Source organism: Microcebus murinus, chromosome 25 (assembly GCF_040939455.1).
Source record: "Microcebus murinus isolate Inina chromosome 25, M.murinus_Inina_mat1.0, whole genome shotgun sequence".
In the NCBI taxonomy this organism is placed as follows: domain Eukaryota; kingdom Metazoa; phylum Chordata; class Mammalia; order Primates; family Cheirogaleidae; genus Microcebus; species Microcebus murinus.
This window is the reverse complement of record NC_134128.1, coordinates 2,218,018-2,244,550: the sequence shown is the minus strand read 5'-3', so window position 1 is coordinate 2,244,550 and position 26,533 is coordinate 2,218,018. Positions and strand designations below refer to the sequence as shown.

General features: G+C 45.4%; 1 protein-coding gene across 12 annotated transcripts in view; it reads left to right on the top strand.

Annotated features, from left to right (window-relative positions):
• The window catches only part of SVIL (supervillin), a 218,663-nt gene that overhangs the window by 76,230 nt on the left and 115,900 nt on the right, over positions 1-26,533 (top strand). The window lies entirely within an intron of this gene.

The following is a 26,533-nucleotide window of genomic DNA, read 5'->3' as shown; positions in this document are numbered from 1 at the left end:
CCCTTGGGCATAGTTTTTAGGTTTGGAAAGATTGGGCTTTTGTTTTGTTTTGTTTTTTCTTAAAGTACTTTATGGTACAGAGAGGTTTATTACTAACAGTTTGATTAATATAACTTAGTAAGTACATTCTATCTAAATGTCAGCACTTGAAGTCTTGGAATTAAAGCATATTCATTCACAATGCAAAGTGCTTCAATACTTACTTCCCAAGCATGGGGGTAGAGTTCAAAAGGGCAAGTTTTATTTGGCTCCTGTTACAATACGTGTGGAAATATAAATCACCAGGATGCTTTTGTGTGATGTTTGTTTTAAGGGTTCTTCACCTTGGTTCTCTGGTCATTCAGGCTTTATTTTTAGAACTTCTGATGTCCCCAAATTTATAAGAAAAAAATCTCACTTTAGGTTCTAGGTTTTGAACTGTATTTCGTTTTTAAATTCCCCAAGGGAAAAAAAAAATGCCTCGAGCTAGCTGTGCTTTCTCTGTAATTTAGCTTGGTGCTGTGCTTGTGCCGAAAAATAGCAATGGGCTTAGAACATTTCAGGTTTATTTGACATATTGCTCCTTTATAAAAAACAAAGATTGTTTCTTTATGCCATATCAGATGGACAAGTACAGGCAGCAATTATTTTTATCAGGTAGCCAAACAGAGTATTTATAGAGAAGAACTTCATCGGGGAACACTGCGGTTTGGAAATGCCGGGGCTGCTTCTGCTTTTCCCAGTGACTGTCACTGGCATGGGGGGCTGTGGTTAAGAGTTACAGAGGCGCACTGGACGCTGCACTACAGGGAAAGAAGATCCTGTGTGGTGTCGCCCTGGCCTAGACACTGGTGGAAAAAGTGGCTGGGTATAAACTGTCCCTCCGTCTGCAGAGAGGAGCAAGCGAGCGCTGGGCTTATGGGGGCTCCTCTTCTCCCCACCCGTGGGAAGAGGAGTCAAGCAGTTGAGTGTCCTGCCAGGAAGGGTCCCCCATGTCACTGCTGTGGGCAAAAGCTTCTTTCAGACAAGCCTTGCTGGCCCCCAATGTAAAGATTTCTCGAGGCCAGTCAGACAGGTGCCGCACTCATACCCAGCAACGTAAAATCTGGTTCCACATCCAGCTTGCAGTGAGCATCAACCTTCATTCATCAAACACTTGTCTTTGCTTCTATTTTTGAGACAAACTGTTTCTTGGTAACCAGACCTTGGGAGACTTTGGATTTCAATTCAGAATGAACATCTCGAGCAACACTGGTGGTCATTTAAGATTCCACAACTGAGACATTGTCTCCAAAGTAAAGGGCCACTGGATTTCACACGGATGTCCAGTGAGCTCCAGTGTGCAGAGGTCACAGGCTGCAGGGAGGGTTACAAAAAATGAGCCACCAGAGGCCTTTTTTTATTGTTAGCATAAAACCTAGGAGACCAGCTTGATTAATCAGAAGTCATCCCCAGCCTGGGCTTTTAGGACACTCACTGAAATTTCATGTTAAAGCACTGATCTCAAGAGCGCCACACTGTGACCAGGAGTATCCCCTGATCTGGAACTTTCTGGCAATTCTGGGCTTCATTGTTTTGTGACTGAACCAGGGACCTTGTGGTCAGTCTCGACTCCCTCTCCCTGGAGGTTCCCAAGGCCTCTGCCCAGCTGTCTCCTGCCTGGATTATCAGTGGGTCCCTTGGCCCCAGGGCCTTTGTATAGTCCATCCTCAGAATACCCTTCCTGAAGAAAGACCGGATCAGCCACTCCTCCAGGCCAAGCCCTGTGCTTCCTTTGCTTCTTGACGCTTATGTGGAAAACCCTGGGCTCCTTAGTCCCCTTTTGGCAACTGCAATGTTGCTGGCAGCTCTGTCTGAAGTGTTCTTCCTTCTCTTGCCTGTCAGGGAGGTGATAGCAAATGAGCTGTGTCCAGAAGCTTCCTCTGACCTTCTGCCTCTGGCCGCGAGAGTCTTGGCTCCAGCCTGTACTGCAGGGCCCTGGCCCTAGGTCCTGGTTCTCCCATCCTCTGCATGGGGACCTCAGTCCTCCTGCCTAGCCCAGTGCCCTTGACCCAGTAGGCACCCCACAAAGGTGACTTGTTTGCACTGAATTGGGTTATAATGACTTGTGGCTTCTTGACATCAAATTTACCTACTGAGGCATGTCCCTCAAATACCTTTGCCATTGTTATATATCATTCACTGTAGAGGCAGGTGTTCTGTTATGAGTTCTCTGTGTTTTCTCATATCTAATAATGCAGGCATAAAGATTTGTGTCACTGAGCAAGCCTGGTGGGGGTTCTGTGTCCACACTGTCACCAAAACAGGGAAGGAAGGTGTGCTCAGTGAAGTCAGTCGCTGCATTTTTTGGAACCTTGCCTACAGGGGAGAAACCCATCTATCTAGTGTTGCAATTCAACCAAAGTGCTTTTCCCCAGGCATGAAACTTCGTCTTAGGTACCACACCTTGGGAGTGATCTGCACTGCTGACCTTGGGGAGCACCTTGATATCCATTCAGACAGATCTCTGACCCTCTTGGGGACACTCTCTATTGTAGGAGGTTTTGAAAGAGGCACATATTTTGCCTCACAATTTGCTTGTCCTCTTCCAAAAGTTGATCCTTTAATCCCAAACAAGTTCATAACCTATGTCTAACTGGTTCTTGTATAAATATAGTAAAAGAAATAGTTTTAATATTTGCTTTGGGATCATTCATTTACCCCTGTCACATCCCTGGATTTATTCATTTCAGCACATATTTATTGAGCACATCAGCCCTGCAGAGCTCAGGGTCGGATGTTCCCTGTCCTTGGCAACCTCATTCCCCAGAGGGGTTCTGGCAGGGACATAATGAAGCTATTATAGCAGGCAGGCCCAGGGAATGGACGATAATAACATGCCATCCATTATTGCTGTGTGCCAGGTTCAATGCCAAGCTCTTTACCTCTTTCCATTATATCATTTAATTTTTATAATGCCCTTGAGAAATATTATTAGCCTTATCCCCATTCTACTGAGGAAGAAACTGAGGCTTGGAGAGGCTTGCTTGCCCAAGGGCACGTACCTGGAGAGCTGGATCTGAACCCACATCTACCTGACTTGAATGCTTATATTCGTAACCACTGCTTTAAAGTCTGGGGCGGAGGCAGGACTCAGCCAGTGGGATCCAGGCAAGGCTAACTCCTCTGGGCTGAGGACCAGCTGTGAGTAGCTCTGCTTCAAACTATTTCCTCAGGGAAGTCCCGGATGGAAGGAACCAAGGGGTGCAGGGGCTTTGAAGAAGGCCCCAGGCAGTTCAGGGGTCTTCCAAGGCTGGTCCACGCCCCCGGGCTTTCCATGCCTTCTCCCCACTCTTTGCCTACATAGTTCCCTCCCATGTGCCTTGTTTTCAGCTCTGCCTTCCTCCTGGCTCCTGTTCACCGTGCTGAAACATGCTCAGGTTTCCTACATTCTAAATAAAGCTCCCCTTGACCTCGAGCTGCCACTCTTGCCTTTCCCTGGCCATTTACCCCTCGGCACCCACACGAGCTCCTCTGTTCTCCCCCTCAGACCCTTCATGAGTCCCGATCGCTTTGGCCTCCCTGCAGGCCTGCCTGGGGCGGGGGGGGGGGGGGGGGGGGGCGTCATGAGAATTCCGTCTCAGGTCTTTATAAGGTGAATCATATGATCTGTCGATTTCCAGCGGGATGTGTTAATTTAGCTCTTAGAAATTATTTTCTCTGTGTAATTAGAAGTCAACCTCTAATTAGCTCGTGTGAGGGTTTGTGTCCTCTGCATCTAGTATTGATAGAATCATGCATTAAAAAAGAACAGTTTGGTTCTGGGTGAAGACACAAAGGGCGCTTTATAAATAATCACCTGTCATTCGTGAGCAGCGTTTTAGCTACTCAGGGGCTTCTCGTCTCTTTCTGGATTTTCAGTTAGGTTCTAAGTATGGAAAGTTGGCAAGTAACTTAGGCTCAGATACATGTAGTCATTGAACAGAAAAACCATATTGACCTTTTTATATTTTTAAGATTTCAGATACTTTAAATATTTTAAGATTTTAAATACTCTTCTTTATACATTCTGAAACATTGTACCTGATTTTACCTCATTTAACCAAAAATTTGAATAGATACATGTTGCAGTTGCATGTCATGCACTCAACAGAAACAAACCACTCCAGCCAAAAAGCAAATAGGAAAGCAGTTGATTTTCAGCTGCTGAAAATATATTGAATTAAAAGGTAGATTATAAAAGCTAAAATAACATTTGAAAGTTTTAGCACTCTTTGTGTATACAAATTTTCTTAGAATTTTTTTTGTTTAATTTAAGCTGATTAAAATTTTAGTTTACATGTGCTAGGTTGGTCACAAAATTCAGTTATGTTTGTCTATTTTGCAATTAATTCATTCCTTTACCAATTGCTATTATGAAATCCAAAGGCAAATGGCATTTTAATTTATTATTATTTGTTTGCAAATATGACTTCAGACATGTAACCCAGCTAGTGGCTCCATAGGTTTGATCAGGCCAGGAGAAGACGCTCGGGTGAACGGTGAAGAAGCAGGCAGCTCTCCAAACCAGGCTCGCAGCCACGATTTCTGCCAGATGCTCGTTCTAGCCACAAACACACAATTGATAATTGCTTGGCTTTGTGATTTCATACATTTTTTATTGAAAGTGTTGAATGTTTAAAATTTCCATGATTCGATAAAAATGGTGGTAGCGCCTCAGACGAGGGTGACTAAGCTCCATGGTGCATTCTGCCCCGGCCGGGGCTCCCTTCAGAGACGGGATTCATTGGTGTGGATTTGTGTCAGGTCTCTCCGGAGGCTCGGGCCTTTTCGGCAGCTCACTGTGCTCACATATTTCAAAGGAAGTTGCAGTAGGGTGCGGAGCAGGGAGCACGCACGTGGGAGCACAGTGATGCATACCACGACAGCAAGGAAGCTTGTGCTGTCACACCCCTCATCCACCTCCCCAAACTCTAAAGAAGTGTTTTCCCTGCTCTCCGTGGAGGGAGAACATTTCATTTGGAAATTGAAGGTGTTAGACCCTGAGGGGTGCTTGGAGGCATGGCCAGAAGACAGGTGACTTCACTGGTCTTCATTAAGAACCAGCTGTGTAACCCTGGGTGAATTCTTAACCTCTCTGAGCCTCAGTGGCCTCATTCACCTGAATGAGGGTTGGACTACAGGATTTCTAAGGCCTTTCTACTAGTCTGGATTCTGTAATCCAAAGATTTCAGAGCTTGAAAATGCTCTGGTCTTCCCGGGAAAGGAGACATCCTGTATCTGGAAGGCAGTTCAAGGTAGAAGAGCAGGAACAAGTTAGGAGTGCCTTGAGGAAGACTGTGTAAAAGAAAAAAGTCTTCTCGTTATCCTTGCGTTTCTGTTGAAGTGTGCGGACTGTTCCTTCCTTCTGCCTTGGCCTGATTGCTGTGCTTTGCCCTCAGTCCTTTGTTTCGGAAGGCTTCTCCCATTTCTGCAGATCAAGCTCTCATAGTTTCTTTTGTGTGTGCTTAAATATGTAACATGTCTTTTCTCTCACTTGATGTACTCTTATCTTCTTTTGGACTTTTGCTTTTTTTCCTGATGTGAAACCCCAAGGCAGTCACAGCAAACTCCAGCAGGGATGCCTGAGACAGAACCTTCCTGTTCATAATAGGATAGGATGTGCTTGGCTTTCTTTCTCCTTTAAGTTCATTAGCTCACTGCCAGGCACTCATGCACTATAGACCATTATTTTCTGAGCATTTACCATGTGCCGGGGACTGGACAGGTGCTGGGAAAGAACAGTGAAAACAAAATCCCTGTCCTCCTGGGGTCAAGTCCAAATGGAATGGAACCCAAGTGCCCAGCGTGGTTCTCTTGATCTTCAGCCCTGCCTTTGTCATTCGAGGGCTTAGTTAAGTAACAGAATTTAAAATACCTGCCATGGCTTCACATCCTTACCTTTGTGTGTGTGTGTGTTGTGAGAAAACTTTAATCTCTTAGCAAATTTCAAGTATACAATGATGCATTAACTATAGTCACCATGCTGTACCTTCGATCTACAGAACTTAATTCATATTGTAACTTTATAAACAAAGTTTATACCCTTTGACCAACATCTCCTCCCCCTAATCTCTGGTAACATCCTTTTATTCTATTTCTATGAGTTCAACTTTTAAATCAAAACATCATGTTGTACCCCCTGAGTATATACAATTTTTATTTGTCAATTATACCTCAGAGCTAACCTAAAAACAAAAACAAAAAAACCCCAAACTTGCTGTGGTTCCTAATCCAAAGAAGGTACTTATTAGGTTTATTTAGTATCTACCTACTGTTTGCATTTTATATCTTCTGAAATTTTCTCTTCCCTTATAATTAATATTTATAAAGTTCATACATTTTTTAAGAATCTAATTCAGGCAAGTACAAGTCAAATACTCCATTTTTCTCTATTTTTTTAAAATTCATGTTCTCTCTGCCATCATAAAATATTATCTATAGAATGTTGCTTCATTGCCAAGGTTGACCTTGATATTATTCAACCAGGATGTAGCAGAAATAAATCATTGAATCAACTTCTTTCTTCCTTTCAGACTTTCTCTCACAACTTTATAAAATTTAACAAAAATGAAAAATAAAGGTAGTTTTACCTGAAGACTATGAAATGACTTTAGGAAGAGTTCAGTAACATTAGATGAACTATTATGTATGACTAGAAGTATCAGAGAATCTGTCTGACAGCTGAAACTTTGGAGTCTATAATCTTTCTGGGCTTTTCTTATTAAAATAATTCGTCTTGGTCACCTGCCACTGGGTGAAGCTGATTTTATACAAGCTAGTACATTAGCTGCTGTTCTGCCTACATTTATGTTACTGCTATTTTTACATTTAACTTTGCACAAGTTGAAAGAGCTTGCTTGGTTTATAGGACTATAAACATTTCAAGATTTGTCCTTCACAAGATAATTATTTCATTAAAAGTAAGTTGCAATTTAATCAGTGGCTGTAGATGAAAATGATAATTAGATGGCAAGTAAATACTCTAAGATTAAGGAGAACAAATTGCCTTGGTATTTTAATGGGAGAGTTTTCTAAGCTAATAAATATATTGTTGTGCACGTAGCATCTCTCTGGCTAATGTGAGAGTGGATGATGATTTCTATAATATAATGAGTTCAAATTAAAAATAAAAGGCTGACAACTAACTTAGGGCTGGTGAAGCAAAAATTTTTATTGCAGGGAAGTTCCATTTCTTCCAAGTTCCAAGTTCCATTTTCTTCTGGTGGCCTCTGTAAATGATGATTTTGTTGAATAGATATTTTTAAACTGTGAGGTCCATGAACAGGCTTTAGAAGGTTAGAATATCTCCTGCAAACCATATGGAAAAAAATTTTTTGGAGGCTTATTTAGTAGAGGAGAAGATCCATTGTTTTTATCACTTTTCTTAAATGGACTGTGGCTCCCAAAAAGTTAAGAACAAATGCAAGAGAGGCTAAAGTGAATACTTAACAGTGAGGCTACACTTTCTGAGAAATGTGCTGGGCTATTTCATCATTGTGTGAACATCTCAGAGTTACTTCCATACACCTGGATGCTGCGGCCTACTACACACCTGGTCGTTTGGTATAGCCATTATCATCTATGGTACCACGGTCCTATATGTGCTTCATTGTCGACTGAAATGTTATCGCGCAGCTCATGACTACATTTATTTAGACGTGACATCTCGTGAGTGCCTGGAGATCTCTAGATAATGGCTGGCTGAACCTCAGCGCTCCTTAGCGGTGCCCTCCACCCACTGAAACAAGGCCAGAACAGCCCGTGGGTCAACACGGACTAATAGGATGGGACAGTCTTTGTTGATAGGAATGTTCTCTAATTGGTGCTGGTTGTCTTGGCCAGCCACTGGGCACTGAGCACGTGGAGATGTGGCCAGTGCACTGCGAGGCTGAGCTCGATCACTGACTTCATTCAATCAGTCCAGGTCGCGGCAGCCAGTGTGCTGCAAGACGCAGGAGCAGGGGAGTGGGCTCGCACTTCTGCGTCTGCCGACGGCGCCACGGGGCCTGAGGGACAGCAGCGCCCTGTGATTTGTCATGCTCGGATTGCAGAGGAAAAATCTAAAATAGCGTGTTTTTCAAATGAAATTGAAGCTTATTCTATCAGAGGAAATTTTTCTGAGGATTCCTCACTCCTTCCACCAGGGCACACATATGCACACCCAGTGCAAGCACGCACACGCACGCACACACACGCACGCGCACACACGCGCGCACACACACACACACACACACACACAAACACTGGGTAGTGTTGCAGGTTCTCCATGGTCCTGAACACATTCGGTGTTCATGTCTACATTCTGAATCATGTGTTCAGGGAACATGCTTTGCCGTCTCACCAGCACTGATGGCATTTGAGTCACATCCTTCAAGGTAACCCCACTAGGCGGCTCTTGCTTAGCCAGCAGTTTGGAGGGAGCTGCTTTGAAATCAGGGACAAAGTGGCTGGGGGAGGGGTGTCGCAGGCTCTCATTTGTTGACAGCACCTTTGCCAGCTTTGCTGTCCTTTCCTGAGCTTGTATTTTTGCTTAAGGTCATGGGGTTCTTCAAGAAATTAGTTTAATTGGTCTTTTGTTTGTTTTTGCTTTTAACGTTTTAAAACTTATGGATATAAATTCAAGACATCCTTTGGGAACCAGGGCTATGATGTGTATGATGAGACTCTTCTGTGGTGATGGCTTATGTGAGATCGTGTTCTTACCAAGCGAACCATGCTAAACACTCATCATTTATTCATTCCAGTTATTTCTGAGTACCTGCTGTGGCTGCTAAAGATACATGTACTCCCCCCACGTGCCTGCAACTCATGAACCCCTGACTGTTTAGCATGTGCGTGGAGTCGGGTGGTGTGATCGTAAGGACACGACCCTTGTGAACCTGTGCCAGTCGCTTAACCTCCCGGGCAGTTTTCTCACCTGAAAAATGAGGTACTAACCCACACTGTCTTGAAGGTTCTTTGCTGCCTCCAAACCTCTGATGCGTGTCATTTTATGTGTGTGCGTGTGCATTCAGTTTTTCCTCATGACCTGTATTATTAAAATGAACGCACAACAGAAGAGGATGAGAACCCTTGGACCACGCAGGACGTGCAGGGCTGGGGCTGGGCTGTTAGGATGGAGAAGGGGCCGAGCTGGCCGGTGGGGCCGGACCTCCAAGGTTGCGGGTCTCCCGCCGCCCAGGTAGCTGTTGTGATGTCTTTTGGAAGCCTGGTGAGTATCGAAATCTGACTTTTAGGCATCATTATGCTTTATGGAAAGAGGCTATTTCTCGTTAGAGTGAGTTGGTCATCTTTTCTTCCCTGTTATCTGTGTTTACGCTCTCGTGACGGTGACCTGGGCTCAGACCGCAACGGCAGACCTGCTCCCGCTCTGCCCCCACCACTGTGTCCCCTCCGTCTGGAAGCCCCTCACCAAGCCACTGGCTTCGCAGCCTCGGGGACTTGCTGCCGCGGTGGGAAATGGCCCTGGGGTCAGGCTTCCTCCTGTCGAGCTGCCAAGGCGCCTGGCTGTGACAGGTCTGAGCGGCCTCCGGACACACTGGTGTCCTTGTGTGTGGAGTGACACTAGCAGGCGGATAAGTCTCCACTGCATTTCTTTTCAACTAAAATGGACTGAATAGATGAGAGTGAGTTTTCCTGAAGTAAAACAGAGTGAGTTTCCCCGAAGTTCAACAAGACTCACCTGTTTCTTACAAGAACATAGCAGTGTAGTTATTAAACACACAGCATAAAAGGTGAGTAAGTCCTCACTTAGTCGATGACTAAATGGGCTGAACTGTATTAGGTGACTATGCGATGAGAACAGTTCAGCTCAGCTGTTGGGCTGACTGGACCTGTTGAAAATAGCCCCATGGTTGACTGTCGGAGTCAGCGCGGCCTCATTCGGTCTGTGGAGGAGTGGGCGAGGACGCGGGCAGTATGAGGAGACTGCGCTTCTCTCTCTGCCTCTTTCTCTTTTCCTCTCCCTCCTTTCTTTTCCTTCTTCCTCTTCCTTCTCTCTCTTCCTCTCCCCTTTTTCTCTCCTCTTTTCTCTTCATCTCTTCCTATATTTCTTCTCCTTTCTCCTATTTTCTTTCTCTTATTTCTTTTCCTTCATCTTCAGCTGTGAGTCCAGACATACCGACATGCCGTGGGTCTCCGCAAGTCCTGACTTCCATGTGTGCAGTGACACTCATACAACACCTGTATGCACACGTGTGTGTGTCGCCCTTCCACAGTGCTGGGAGCTGCTGTCATGCTGCTAATACGAAAAGTGATCTTTTCAAAATTATTATATTCCAAAACATGAATTCTGGTTTCCTCTTGTGAAAAGAGGCTGTTATTTCTTGTAAGAGTGAATTGGTCATCTTTCCTTCTATGTTGTCTTTGTCTATATATGGATTATACATGTAGGTGTGCATATGCATGAATAACAAGTAAATACAAAATCTTACAGTTTTTTAAAAATGTAGTTTGCCACTGGTAATAAGGAAAAAATGGGTACATGACATTCTAGTTTAATTTTAGTAGAGCAAAAATTAAAATCAAACCTCAGCCTCTGCTTTGGTGTTTGTTAACTCAATTTTAAAATTAGAAATGTGGTAATTATTTGGCAGTTCTGATTTTCTAAGGGAAACCATATCACATTGTATACGTGTGTGTGCTGGCCTTTAAAAATAGATATTGCCAGGAAGAGATGGACTTTGTCATCTATATTCATGGCCGGTTCCTGGGAAGGGCGGGCTCTTGAAATGGTGGCTCTGCAGGTTACAACTCTTCTAAGAACCACTAAACACCACCTTTGGCTGCATTCAGTTCATCTTTGGTCAAAGCTCTTTGTTTTCAAAGCTAACTGCCGAAGAGTAAACACTCTTGACCCTGATTGTAAATATTTGTCATATGTCTGGTTAGTTTTAGTTTTAACTGAACAAAATCATTTTGGCAGAAGAGTCATTAAAGTTTGACAGCCCAACAAATTACACAAAGTCCTGAACTTCACATCCCTGGTTTTTCTCACACAGGCATTGGCCGTGACTCATGGTCTGTCTGAAAACATTTCTTCTCCAGTGTTGAAAATCTCCTAAATCATAGATTCTTCAGCAAACGAAGTGTATGACAGAACATAAGCATGGGTGGCAGGAAACTGTTTTTGTGCATTGTGTCTTCTGTCAGCCCTCTGCAGACGTCAGAGATGATCATCAATGTTAAGAGTCTCCAGTCCAAATTCTAGGGCCTCTGGCCATAGCCGTTGTTCATCCTCTGACTATCTTCCCACTGAGGGGTTTGATGGCTGCCATGCGGGGCTGCTTTAGGCCAAGCTATCTGCATCTTGAGTCGCCAATTTTAGCACGAAATCCCCTCCTACCTGCTTGGGGAGCGCTGGAGCATTGGTGGCCATCCAGATCTCTGCATTGCCAACTGAAAGAGTGGTCTGGGGCAGGGCCTGCTGCCTGTGACAAGGGTCTGGGGTCTGCGGGGACCGTCGGATCTGGGGAGTCACACACGAGTAGCATGAAGGCACTGCGGCTTTGTCCATGGTCAGAGGGTCCAGGCCGGGCCAGCGTGGTGGGGCCGTGACAGGGGCAGAGCTGAGCAAGGCGTGGGGTCTGACATGCTTTGCGTAGCCGCTAATTGAAAAGACTCTGCGTGTGGCTCCGGGGCTGTGCGTCCTCTCTCCAGCGGGTCTGGCTTTGTCGGGAGCTGCAGCAGCCGGGCGCAGTCAGAAAAGACAGTGTTTCCCTTTCCACGGCTTTACGGACTTCGAGTAAAACTTGAATTTGGCAAACAATACAATAAATCCCTCTTGCCCGAGAATTATGAGTTGAGGTCTTGATTCTTAGGCCGAACTATGTATGGCTGTTGGGTTTTTGGCTTGTTGCAGAGTTTTCACTGAAATCAAACTTATTAAACATTCTCTGTCGTGAAGAGGACGGGATTACCCAATCTCCCCGGGAGAACATTCCTTTCCTGCCTGTGTCATCGAGCCTGGCTGGCGGTCTTGAGCCTCCATGCATTCTGCCCCCGCCCCGGTTGTGCGTGAATATTCTTTCATGAGTGTTGCTGTCTAGTTGACTGAGGTTTAAATAGCCAGACAGCGTCATGGAGAACACCCTACCTATGCCCAGACACACACCTTTTGAGGATCTTGGCACATGAAATAATATTCTAGTGATCACTCTGTCTCTGATTAGGGGCTAGCAGGACATTTTCCTGTGGCCATGACGATATTATGATGGCTGATGTGAGAGGACTTGAAAACCTCCTAACATCGTGGCCGGATTGTGGAATGTTCTAGCAGGCATCGGTCTGTTAGATCAGATGTCACCGTTTGGTGTCAAGTCTGGCCTGCATTGGTCAGCTTAGTTGCTTCCCTTGTTCCGTGGAGAGCCGCACAGACACTTTGGCAATCTGAGGGCGTGGAGCCCACCAGCAGCAAGTAGACATGCCTTGGGGGGCATGTGGACACCAAATGGTCGCCGTCACCTCGTAGGGTCCCTCTGAGGAATCTCCAAGAATGGTTCACTTTCACGTACTTGATGGAGATTTTCTGCTTGTGGACAGAATGTCTCATGTGAATTTGCCTGTTCTCTGGCTGACGTAGGTGTAGACAGCCAGACGGCATCGTGCAGGACATCGTGCACGTGGAAAATGTCCCAGAGCCAGCGGCGGCCTGGCCTGTGCGCGGCCGGCCGCAGGAAGAAGGGCAGCACTGCGGGCGCGCTCTGCGTGCTCTGCAGCCGCGGCCTCCCCTGTCGCGTCAGCACTGGGCAAGAGAGTTTGGCTACTATTTGAAACATAAAATAAACCCATTGTTCTTAAGAGATACATGAACGGCCATGCACTTGCCGCGGAGAGGGACACTTGACCCTCTTAGGTTTAGTCTCTGGGGGCGTGCAAATTTAACTGAGAAAAGTCAGATTAACAGCAGAAAAGAGCACAAATTTTTAAATATTTTCTGTGCATGGGAGTTCACAGAAAAGAAGTGAAACTCAAGCAGTTAGACTTGGGAATTTAGACATTCTTCTTAATAAAGGAAAGAAGATTTGGGCTTTAAGGGACAGTGAATTGTGGGGAAGTGATTTGGAAACACAAAGGGAAACTAGTGGACGATTAGTAGAGTCCGTCTCTGTGGACTTATCCTGGGCCGACACTCGTCTCCGGCGACTAGGGAGGCTCCCTTGCTGGTGTTGGGCGTGGGGCCTGCGCGAGGGGAAGCTTGTGTCCTGCCGTGTGAGGGCAGAGAGGTCTCTGGAGCTCGCTGATTCTCAGTTGTTCTAAATAATGCTTATGCCAAAGTGGCATGTTTGCGGGAGCATATTCCAGACCCCTTGACACTTTGCATAAAAAACATCAATGCAGCACCGTAAATCCCAACATCAGATCACCACATTTTCAATGTGAGGTTGTATTTATCAAGAATCTGCCTTGTATATCAATTATTGTATAGTTTTTTTGATTTTGGAACAACTTGCACGCGTATATTTGCTCATGAACCCCAGTGTTATAAACAGGTTTACACATTTTTGTCTTAAAAATGGAAATACAATTTCCTCAAATAGTGAAGATTTAATAAGCCACATAGCGATATGTGGAAAAAACCTTGAGTTGATAAAGATTTAAACAAAAACTAAATTTGGTCTTTTTGGGAAGCATATTGTTTATATGGGATATTATGTGATGTCCTTGCAAATTGTACAGGAAAAACATCAACTTCAGCTCATATTTGCTAGGCTGAAATGAACACGCTTAAGTCAGTGTGGGAGTCTGAGGTATGATGAACTCTCAATTATTCTGAGAATAGGATATTTCAAACAGGAATATATCTTTTTGTAAATTTCATTTCAAAATATTACGGGGATACAAACGTTTGGGTTACATACATTGCTTTTGTACCATTGGAGTCAAAGTTGTAAGTGTGCCCATCACCCAGATAGTGTGCACTGTACCCGTTATGTGTGACTTTTCCCCTTCCCCTTCCCTGCACACATGCTTGATTTCCAAAGAGTGTTATTTCCATATGTGCACATCGGTGTTGACCAATCAGTTCCAATTTAATGGTGAGTGCGTGTGGTGTTTTTCCATTCCTGTGACACTTCTCTTAGAAGAACACTCTTCAGTTCCATCCAGGAGCAAGAGGTGCTAGTGCGCCATTGTTTCTTTGTTTTTTTTTTTTTTGTTTGTTTGTTTTTTGCAATCACACAAGAGGAGGTTTCTTTTCTGGCTAGCCAGGGTCCAAGCCCCAGAGCACCAACGCAGTGGCCACTCTCGCAGGCAAGGACCCCGACCGGAACGACGGCATGCCTTTTACCCCCACGGTGCACAAGCTGTGCACAAGCTGATCACGCGTGGATCATGCGTTGACCTTTAAAATGATTGGTTGCCCACTATTGCCTTTTGAAATAATTGGCGGGTTGGTTGCCCCCTATTGCCTGATGGGCCAGTCGCCCGTGCTTCAATGACCTCATCCCATAATTCCCCATACAGCGGTGTAGCAAGCAAGCAATGACCAGAAGCAAAGGTTTACGGTTAGCTCATTGCCCCACCCAAGTATATTCCCGACAATTGGAAAAATTCCTCTGCCCTTCCTCTGTCCTACAAATTCCTCTGCCCTTCCTCTGCCCTACATTCCCCCCTTTCTCTAGGTAGCAGGCGAGCACTCCTGCTCGTCCTCAAGGTCTCTTAGGTGCTCTAGTTCTGTAGCACTTGACCGTAGCTGCTGATACTGTTGTTGCAATACTAGTAGCTGGACAGTGTTTATCTGTTCTTTTACAAAAGCTACTAGTCTATTAATTACACATGGCTCGAAAGTAAGGACTAAGATTAGCATAATGAGTGGGCCTAGTAGGGTGAATAGTAGCGTTGTTAACCAGGGGGAACTGTTAAACCAAGACTCAAACCAACCTGCTTACTGTTCATATTCCCGTTTGCGGCGGGCAAGCCCTTCCCTGACCTTAGCCATAGATTCTCTAACAACTCCCGTATGGTCTGCATAGAAACAACATTCTTCTTTGAGGGCAGCACATAGTCCTCCTTGCTGGAGGAATACTAGATCTAACCCCCTCTGGTTCTGGAGTACTACCTCGGATAGGGAGGATAGTGACTTTTCTAGGTGTGAGATTAAATCTTCTATCCTTGCAATATCTTCATCAACAGCTGCCCCCAGAGTATTAAACCCTCTTTGCTGCATTGCCAGAGAAGAGATACTAGTTCCTGCTCCTATTGTCCCTAAGCCAAAAAGAGTAGCCAGGGTTATGGCTGTGAAGGGCTCTCTTTTTCTTTCAAAAATTAGGTTGGTGACTCTTCGCCCTACTATGCCCTCATACATTGTCTCCTCAGTGTGGTATATTATTTTTGGGAACACTACCACCATTATACAGTAATCTTTAGACCCATGTAAGGTTATGGGGTTGGTGGGGGTTCGGGGCAGTAAGTATAGCTGTAGGTCTCCATCCCAAAAACATTAGACCAAAAACACAACATCCCAGAAACACAACAACCAACCCCCACCATGACCCATCCATGTTTGTCACCCAGTCAATCCTTAGATGCCACAACCCCAGTCCAAGTCTGTGTCAGCAGTCCTGGGCTGTCACTGCCATGCGGGTCAGTCTGGTCTTCAGAGGATTCCCCGGGTCTGCAGTTGCTTTCCACTGGTCCTGGCACCGCTCCTGGTCTTTTTATTAGCGGGTCTCACGTGGGAGTGGTGTATCCAGGTCGCTACTATTCTATCGACCTTAAGAGCAGTGGGAGTAACAAGAATAATTTGATAGAGGCCCTTCCACCTCGGCTCAAGGGTTCTGCTGTTATGCCGTTTCACCCACACCCAGTCCCCCGGCTGGTGTGGGTGAAACGGGTGTCCGGCACCCTCCTCCTCAGGCCAGTAGATAGCACGGAAGCCCGGCCATACTTGACTGTGGACACGTTGCAGAGCCTGCACCGCTTGTAACACTTCTTTGGGATGTCCTGGAAGAGCCTCAGGGCTCATCCTAGGAACTACAGGAGGGGGTGTGCCGTACATGATTAAAGGGGTTAAGCCCAAGTGATAAGGGGTGTTCCGGGCCCGGAACAGGGCGAAGAGAAGGAGGGTCACCCAGTCTCTGCCAGTCTCCGGGGCCAATTTAATCAGGGTCTCTTTTATTGTTCTATTCATTTGCTCTACCTGCCCAGAGCTCTGGGGGTTATATGCACAATGTAATTTCCAATCTATCCCCATAGCCCGGGCCAGCCCTTGACTAACCTGACAGACAAACGCAGGTCCATTATCTGATCCCATCTCTTCCAGCGGTCCATACCTGGGGACTATTTCTTCTAATATTTTCTTAGCTACTGTCAAAGCTGTTTCTCCTTTCGTAGGGAAGGCTTCTACCCATCTGGAAAACGTATCTACCATGACCAGTAAATATCGGTACCCGTATTTTCCAGGCTTGACCTCTGTGAAATCCACTTCCCAAAACAGTCCTGGCTGCCTCCCCCTTTCCCTCGTACCTGCGTGGGTCCCTCTGGTCCTCCCTGGCTGCATGACCTGACAGGCTCGGCAGCTTCTGACGATGTCATCTGCAACCCGTCCTTGTGACTTGAACCTGAGTTGAGCAGTGTCCAGCAGTTGCAGCATCTTTCTCTTCCCTGGATGTGTGGTCTGATGCAGGTGTTCTAACAGGTGCCGTCCTAAGAGTTCTGGCGCTATTAGGCGATGCTCTTTGTCCCGCAGCCAGCCATCTTCACTTTCGCTTACACGTAGCTGCTCTGAGGCCCAGACCTCATCTATACTGGAATAGTCCAGCAGAGGAGGCGACTGTCCCATGCCCGGGGGTGGCAGGCTAAGGTGCAGGATGTCTGGCTGCGGAGTGTCTTCTGCAGCCTTCTTAGCTTCAGCGTCCGCTCTCCGATTGCCCCGTGCTTCCACGGAATCCCCGCTCTGGTGTCCCGGGGTATGGACTACCGCCACTGCCTTTGGCAGCAAAACAGCCTCCAATAGGTGGAGTATTTCAGGCTTGTGCTTAATTTCCTTTCCCTCTGCTGTGATGAAGCCCCTTTCCCTGTAGAGGGCCCCATGTATGTGCACAGTCCCAAAGGCATAGCGGCTGTCAGTGTACACCGTCAGCCTTTTTCCTCGGGCCCGGCTAAGAGCCTCCGTCAGTGCTATTAGTTCTGCCTTCTGAGCAGATGTCCCTTGCGGAAGGCATGCCGCCCAAGTTTACCTTGGTCATCTACTATGGCTGCCCCTGCGTACCTGCGTCCATCCCGGATGAAACTGCTTCCGTCCGTGAACCAGGTCAGGTCGCTACCTGGAAGGGTCGCCATTGTTTTTAATGGCTGAGTAGAACTCCATGGTGTACATACAGCACATTTTATTAATCCACTCCTGTATTGATGGGCACAGGCAGATATCTTTAAACAAATCTAAACTAGATTTGGAAAATGTTTTTGTACTTCTATTTGATACTACGTCAGCTATTTAGGACTTCTAACCATCACTGCGCTAATGCCTAGTACATAGCAGGTGCTCAATGAATATTTGTGGAATAAAGAAGTTAATGAATGGAACATACACGCACACTCTGTCTCGCACACTTGAATGAGCTAAAGACCCGAAAGTACAAAGAGCTGAAAGAAAGCCTGTTTGATTTCCTCATCTGTTAAGCTCCCTGGTGAAAATTTGCTTTGTAACACTTCTGATTCATTCAAACCTTTTCCAGAAGGAAAGTAATTACATGTTTTTGTTGTAGACAGCTCCATTTTTTTATGCTGCAGGTAACAAGTGAGGAATAACCAGTTTTAGCTTTTAATAGAATGAGTAATTAAACACAGAAGGTACTGCCAGTAAAGTTGAAATCCTATCTGTTGTTTAACCCAGCGCTGTGTTGGATGTGCTATGTGAATTGATAGCAAAGGGTATGCTAAATAATACAGCACTGAATTTTAATAAATAGCTGGGAGAATTAGGATATTTAAAAAGATTTAGAAACAAGGTATCAAATATCTAGAAAATGATTTAATAAAAGTTAAAGCAAATGAGATAAGATAAATCCTAAGATCGTGGTATGATCGTTTTTTGTTTGTTTGTTTGTTTTGGGTTTTTTTAGAGATATTGGTCTATTTCTTAAATAGGTACTGTCATTTACTTTAAAAGGTTTATTAACCTGATATTTGACTAAAGGCTGTTTCTGTGACTCCTGAAGTCACTAATGTAGGTTCAAATTCCAGCATTTTTAGTTACTAGTTGTATTAGCATAGGCAGGTATCTAACCTCTGCCTCAGTTTCCTCATCTGCAAACTGGGAATGATAGCAGTGCCTAGCACATAAGAGTTGTTACAAGGATCAAATGAGTCGATACATCTAGAACTCTGAAAGCACTACCTGCTACCTGGCTGTTGTTTATTGAATGATTATGATTATTATTATTAATCCTCATTAGGACAAAGGTGATTCATAGGTTTTATTTTTAGTCTTACGCTGCAAGTATTCTTTTTTAACTAAAATTTTATTGTAATTTTTTTGTAACTTTGGTGTTTAAAGTAGATGATTTGAGGCTACAATTTCCATGAAATGTAGGAAAATGATTTAATATCCTTTAATTTAAAAATGGCTTAAAATGATTTATCTTGGTAGCAATGATGGAAAGTTCCTACTCCTTGTGCCTCAGTGGCTCTCTCAAAGCCGGTTTCCTGAGAAGGATAAGCTGAGTCCCTAAGATCTAACCAGCAACCTGGAGCTGCTTCCCACTGAGAAAACCTTGGCCACAAAGGTCTTACTAACCCTTTGCACTCGGATGTCGAGTGTGACTCGACACGGTTAGCAAAAATTATAGAGATTAAAATTACTCTTTGAATGTATCAATAATTTGAAATATAAAAAAATCCAAATAAATAAGTTTGTATGAAAAGAAACTCCAGTTTTTTATTCTACTGCCTCACTTTGTAAAATCTGGGGTATTTAAAAAATTAAATCCTGAGTAGAATAAAGGAATCGAGAAAAAAGCAAGCCAGTGCAAAGGGTTAATACATCCCACAAGGGGAAATGAAAGCTTTCCTACCGGTGTGGAGTTGGTCAGGTTTTTGGAACTCATATGTAAGATGATTATCTGGATTTTAGTACCCTTAGGTGGGTCCTTTAAAAAATACATAAATGAAGAGAACGTTTTTCTGGTTGCAATGTCAAATTGCAGATAGATATCTACATATTTATGCATTAGAGGGAAATTCTGCATTAATTGGACTATTTCAGATAGAGCCATATAACCAGTGCACTGTCACGGCTGCTTTGCACATTTCTGCTCGTGTGTAAATGTAAAGATCAGTGCTTGTGTTTGCTTGCATAAGGAGGCTCTGTTAAGGACAAAGAAGCTAATATAGTAGCTAGTATAGCGTTCACCCACTATATATATATGTATGTATGTGTATATATATATATATATATATATATATAGTTTTTGTCCATAGTGTGCATACTTACCTATGATAAAGTTTCATTTATAAATTAGGCACAGTAAGATATTAACAACAGCCACTGCTGATAAAATAAAAATTTAGTCACTGCTAAAAGTTATGTGAAAGTGGTCTCTCTCTCTCTCTCTCTCTCTCTCTCTCTCTCTCTCTCTCTCTAAATACCTGGCTGTGCTGTCCCGCGCGTGGCTGCAGCGGGGAAAGGGAGCCATAGGCAAGCAGGGCCGCTGCAACTGCGTCGCAGAAGAGGGGGAGGCTGGAATATTTCACCGCGAACCTGTCACTTTTAAGCTTGACTCAATCACACGAATCAAGAAATCACAGACGTCAATTGGATTTAAAAAGGCCGTACTGTGGGCTTGTTACGCAGAGCCACCCTTGCAGACCACAGCCTGGCTTCACGTAGGACGTCTATTAGCAGGCCAAGTTTTTATATGAATTGAATAAAATTCCAAAAATAACAGTTAGGTCATTTGAAAACATATGCCTTAGGTGCCCATTAAATGTTCTTTTCAATATCTGTTTTGTTCAGAATGTGTCTGACTGGGCCTGGATAGAGAGTTCCATTAAGTCAGAAATCGGGCCGTCTTTGGGAAGGAAGGCTCCCTTTGCCCATTCCTGTGTCGTTTCATCACCTTCTGCATGATCCAGCCAGCTGCTCTATTAAACATGAATACCGCATATGCCTTAAACCTGCAGGTGAAGAAATTAGATGAGCCGTCTGGCCATAAATTATATCATGATTCTTGGGAGAGTCTTGTGGCCCAGAGCCAGGACTGTTTCACCATGTTTGAAACTGAACTTCATGCATCTACTTGCTGAATGCTTTTCCATTTTCCCTGTAAAAGCCGAGTATTAGCACGTACGGTATCTTTTTTATTACCCTTCACGTCATGCTGGACAGACCCATTCTTGGAAATACAAAGATTCTTATTTTTTTTAGTTGTTTAGGAAATAAAATTACTAACTTCTCCCCCTGCCTCCCTTTTTCTTCTTTATAAAGAAGAAAGAGTGTGACATCTTATTTGCATTTTCATATTCTGTACTGGGTAAGACGATGAGGGAGGAGGGCAGGGTTTGTGGGGCTCCTTCACGAAGTTTTCCTCACCTGGGACTAAATACCATGCAAATCTACAACCTTGTCCTGCTTAGCAAGAGCTTTTATTATTTACCTCCAAAGCCATGATGAGAAGTTATTATAATGGGCATGAAAGTTTTAAATAATTTTTGTGCTTCTCCCTTCTTTCTTTTTAAAATTAGATTTAGTCTTTTTTACCCGACTCAACTATTTGCATCTTTAAACATTCTATTGCAAAGCCACTTGAAAACTGCAGTTTGCAAAATCACTAGACTTACAGGTTTACAGGTTTTAGAGGGGCTGACTCCATTAGCATTTATGCTCATGAATGGAAACGTTTGCATTTTCTTTCTTCCCAAAATCTTTCTGGTGGTGAACACTTCACCTGCCCAGACCTTTTATGGAAGAGCATAATTGCTCTGAGCCTTTGGGGCCCGGAATCCAGGCTGCCCACAGCAAGGAAGGTGAGTGAGTCAGGTTAAGCAGGCGTGTTGGAAGATGATGTGGCATGTGCTGGGGGCAGGAAGGCTTAGCCAGTGAACCATCGTTAAGTTTCTCTTTACTCTCCTTGTCTTTGAGTTACTGCAAAATAATCAAAACTTTGTTGGCATGGACATCTCTTTTGTGGGTGCTTAGACTTGCTAATAGCTCCATATGTTGTTAAAAGAAAAAGATTTTAAAAAACCAATAATCCAGGGTGAGTTTGGAAAGAATGCTACCAAATTTATCACACAGATACCAAACACAGTATCAAATTTTGGCCAAATTGAATTTATAATGATCACAACAAACAATGAGCTGATAAAATGAGAAATGATTAGAAGAGTAGAGGACTCAGCAGTTAATATACTGGATAATGACTGAATGGATAAATGCACAGGTGATGGGAAACAAAGGAATAGGAAAAGGAAAGAGTTAACTGATGAAGCAGCAGACGATGCCCCTGGTAATGAATCAGAAGCCCAAGTGGTTCAACAGCCACTGTGCCCTGTTCCGGATGTGAATACCACCAATCCTTACAGCAACCTTACAGTCATCATCACAGGGGACAATTGGGCTGAGAGTCACATAGCTGGAAGGGCCTGGGGTTGGACTTCGATGGCCCCTAACTCCAGGCTGCTCTTTGCGTTATGTATCCTCTGTGACATGTCGTCGGGCACCTGCCTCTACATCGGAGCTGAAAGCCGCAAGTGCAATCCTGAAATGGGCCCATGGCAAGAGCCTCCTCGGACATGCAGTAGTTGCAGACTGTACCTCAAACTTAAACCCCTCCCCAAATTGGGGCAAGAATGGCTAGATGCTGGGGTGAGAGAATACGGGTAGCTCGGCTTCAACACATTTCCACTCTCAGAGGAATGCTCTGGAATGCAGTGGTGCATTGGTCTCCTAATATGTGATGCTTTAGCAGCGTCCTTTTCACAGGTAAGGAGCAGCACATTTTGGTCTTTATAATTACTTTTAGCTCCAGCTTCAGGGTTTGGTAAATCCGATGTGTGCGTTGGTTTTAGATTAAAACATGGCCTGTAGCAGTTTGCAAAACAAGGAGAACAAACAAAAATCTAGGGAGAATGTTTTTATGCCTCTGCTCTAGGAACTTACTTATGCTGGTGTTGTGAGCTGTTTTCCCTGGATGAGCAACTTGTATAATTGTAGTAACATGTTTCTGAGATAAAGAGGATGAAAACCACAACAAAATATAATACAAACCTTTCAAGTCAGCACATGAGTAATGTGTATTAGTGACACAGAGAAGTGGAGCCAGGAAAAATGGTTTTAAAGAAAGACCCCTGCAGACATCAGGGGGCTCGGGGGGTGGGGGGTGGGGGGTGGGGGGGCATATCAGGCCTGATTTCTAGTAGCGAGTCGCTCACCGTTGGAGTGTTAGAAATAAACTGAAGTAACAGTAGTGTTGACTGTAATTTGGGTCAGATAAGTGGTCCCATAGCACAGGGGCCTTGGTGGGGACATGTCCATGCCACAGTGGGAGTTGAGTTAGGACGGCCTCTCCTTCCTTCTCCTGGTTCCCTGGGATTTGTTTGCATGTGTCTATATTGTAATTCTACTCCTTAATTTTTATATAGGGCCCTTTTTCCCCATCCCAACATTTTATATTCTGGGACTAATAAACATTTTAATTGCCTATTCTCTAATAATATGTGTTTAAAATGCATCACGACGTGACACACTTTATTTAAATGATGCTGGAGTGCTTACAGAGCTAACGTTGCTGACAGCACCATGGCTAACCTGTGCCTTCCTCCAGCAGACATGGAGGTTCTACAAGCCTGGGCTGCACTCTGAATCACCCGGAGAGCTTTAGAAAATTCCAGTACCTGGGTCCTGCCCAGAGATGCTGATGCCGTGGGTCTGGGTGTGGCCAGGCCATAGGCAGGTTAAAGAGTTTTAGGAGAATCTAACAATTTGCAGCTAGCAGTTGAGCATTTACACAAAGAGGATTTCTAAAGCCCCTTGCAACCCTAAATTTAATTGGACCACAAGGCCCCAAATAAATTTGACTGCCCCTTTCTGATGTCTAGTCTGTGCTCTATGTAACTAATGACGAAAATTCAAGGTAAAATTCCTGCAGTGGTCTTTGTAAGAATCTCATCCAGCCCAAAGCACTAAATTAGAGCACCCCCTTGACAGGTGTAGCGTATCTTACCGTTTTGTTCATGGGATGTGCTTTCCTAATTTCCTTGTCCCTCCCTCCGCTTCTGTCAGAACAGCAAACATTCAGAAGAGCAAACCCAGCCGAAGAGGGGCTCTAATTTAATAATAATAATTTAGTATTAATAATCTCCACTTCATGAACATCTTTCACATTTCCTGTAAATTCTGAGCCACTTGTGAGCCACCCTATCTTGTCTGTCTGACCTCAGGGGATTGATTCTGTTATTTTTGCTTCCCTGTGGAGGACTACAAGAAGTTTTAAAACAAAAAGGCAAGACTGAGCAAAACAAAATAGAGAGAGCAAGTAAAAGAAAACAACTCACACATTCTCATGATTTAGTTTGTTCTTCATTTTCCAGGCAAGAGAAGAAAAAAAAAAACAAAACAGCTGTTGTTCTGTGAGTTTGCTGAAGATCCAGGTGAGGCTTAGGAGTTAAGTGCTGGGGACCGGGGTCAGGCAGAGGACGCCCTCGTGCCTGCATCTCTTCCCTTACGTGCCTAGACTAGTTATTGCAGAGACAAAATATTCCTGCCACAGAAAACTTTTTCTTTCCTTTGCTAAATCAGCATGATCAAATATTTCTAAATCTAAACAAAATGACATATTGGCTCGCAAGGATTACCCACACCCTCGCATCAATAGAAAAAAACCCTGAACGCAGCTGGGGGGGAGTGGGGCGCGCTGTCTGTGCTCAGAAAGGCCCTGAGGCAGCTGTGCATGGCGCTGTTTTCCTTAAACTTTGGCTGGGCTGGTGTGTTTCTGTCACCAGAAAAATGTAGGAGAATCTTGTTTCAATCTTCTCCGTTTTCCCACGTCACCCAGCATCCACACGGACAATGTTGGAAACAGCAGTTTTGAATAAAACTCGACAGGCTTTTCACATTATTCCTAATAAGAAATCGAGGCATTTTCTAGCTCTGACACCCACTGCCAGGCCCTGTTTCCCGCCCATGCCAGAGGTTGTTGCTAAGTTCTAGAACATTCAGGATAGTCCTTCATATCCACTGACACTGGAGACAGCTGAGAGGTAGCGGGCAGCTGCCATTACCGCTGGACTTGGCCGTGGGCCGGGCATCGCGCCCTCAGGCGCGGCGGCGGCGGGTCCCCGCTGCCTTCGGCAAACGCGCCCTTCCTAACCCGCTCGCGGGCCGGACGGTGTCTTCCTCCCTCTCGCTAGCACTGTGGGGCTGTCCCCTCAACTTTTTATATTGTGGTAAAATACACATAACATGAAATTTACCATCTTAATCATTTTTAAGTGTGCAGTTCAGTGGCATTAAGTATCGGTACATTGACATTGCTGTGCAGCCATTGTCCCCAGAACTCTTTTCCTCTTGCAAAACTGAAACTGTATCTGTTAAACAGGATCGCCGCTACTCCCCTTCCCCCAGCCCCTGGCCACTACCGCCATTCTACTTTGTGTCTTTAAGATTTCAGCTACTCTAGGTTTCTAATGTATGTCGAATCATCCAGCATTTGTCTTTTTGTGACTGGCTTAGTAAACTTAGCACAGTCCATGCTGTAACATGTATCAGAATTTCCTTCTTCTTTTAAGGCTGAATAATATTCCACTGTATGGATTTACCCAATTTTGTCCCCCTTCATCCATCAACAGACACTTGGGCTGCTGCCCTGTTTCGGCTGTTGTGAATAATGCTGCTGGGAACGTGGCTGTACAAATATCTCTTCGAGACCTTGCTGTCGATTTTTATTTTTATCGTCAGCCTTATTTTAACCTCTTTAGGGGTCAGTTTCCTCATCTGTGATATGGAGACAGTGACACTTACCTGGGTGCCAGAGGGTCACACAAAGCTGTCCTGACTAGAGCACTTTGTCAACTATAACAGTGTCCATTCTGTGGAGTGGAGATTAAAGGAGGTACTGAACGCATTTTGCATGCAGTTAAATACTGTTTAAATGGAAAATGCTAGCGTTATTAATTCATGCCTACCACGGGATGAATACTGTACTTGGCAGTGGGTGAGAACTTGGTTTCTATACATGAAGAGGTAAGAAAAGGGAGTGCAAGAGGGGATGGAGTGACCCTCCCCAGGTGGATGCCCAGTGGGCTGCACCCCGAAATTCCTGCCCCCACATTTTCCAGCCCCCAGAACTGCTCTGTTGCCGGTGGCTTACCGCAGTGCTCTTCCCATGTGCAGTGGAAAAGGGATTCTAAAACGACACATTGCGGGCTGCACGGCTACAGAGCCTGCTCGGCACCGCCGAGCTGTCACTGAAGAAGGAACCCCCATAACGGGAGGGTCGCGGGGCGCATCCTGTACTCTCAGATGTGACACCTGCTCACATGTGGGCTGGCCTCATCACCATGGCCGTAAAGACATCTTGGATGACACTGCAGAGGAGCAGGTGTCGGGACTGGTCCCTGAGTGTGTCCTGCGGAAGCAGCAAGCTGTCCTGGGAGCAAAGAGTGCACAGGCTGCGCGGCCCAGGGCGGGCGGGGCGGCCGGCTTCCCAAGGGACACAAACCCCAGCCTCGGGTCCAAGGAAAGAGGCAGTGCCTGTGGAGTGGCTGGCAGCCCGGCGGCCTGGTGCTGTGGGGCGGGCGCGGAGGCGAGGGTGACGATCGCATTGCTGCCGGGCCCTGGACGGCCGAGTGCAGGACAGCTCCCTGGGCTGGAAGCGGAGGAGGAGCACCGACCCCAGAGACTTCCCCTGGGCCGTGTGTGTTTTTAACTTAAAAGATGAGCTGTGAGGATCTGCCTGTCCAGAAGCTGTTCTGCTCACTTTTACATTCTTCATCTTTCTCCACCAAGAAACCGCCGGTGGAGTGATTGGGCTTCACCTGCTTTGCCGCCAGTGCCGCATGTTCCCATGGCACTGTCCTTTGGAAGCCACGGCATGTTTGCTGTCTGGGCGCCTCTCCTCCCTGGGCCCGCGGGATCCAGGCCGCCTCTGCAGGTGGGCGCCCTGCCTGCCTCCCATCCCCACCGCGCCTGCGCCAGCAGGGCGGGGCTCAGTTCTAGCCACAGCAAGCTCCTCAGAACACAGAGGGGCTGCCAGAGCCCCGTCTTGCGGATCCCAAATTCCACGTGGACTTTGGGTTGCTGGTTTAGCAGACGCAGGTGGCAGAGCCTAGCGGAGGAGGTGGCAGAGTCCTCCGTCCCGGGAGCAGCGTCCTTCCGCCTCCTGCACGGGGCTCTGTCTTCCCAAAGCGTTTCAGAACGTGAACTGCAGCAGGGGCTGGGAACTGTACGGCCAAGGGGCTTGTGCTTTAAAAATTTTATATTTTAGAGCAATTCTAGGTTCAGAATTGAGCAGAAGGTGTAGAGATTTCCCACATGCCCCAGCCCCACACGGGCACAGCCCCGGTGATCCACACCCCCAGAGGGGTGCAGTCAGTG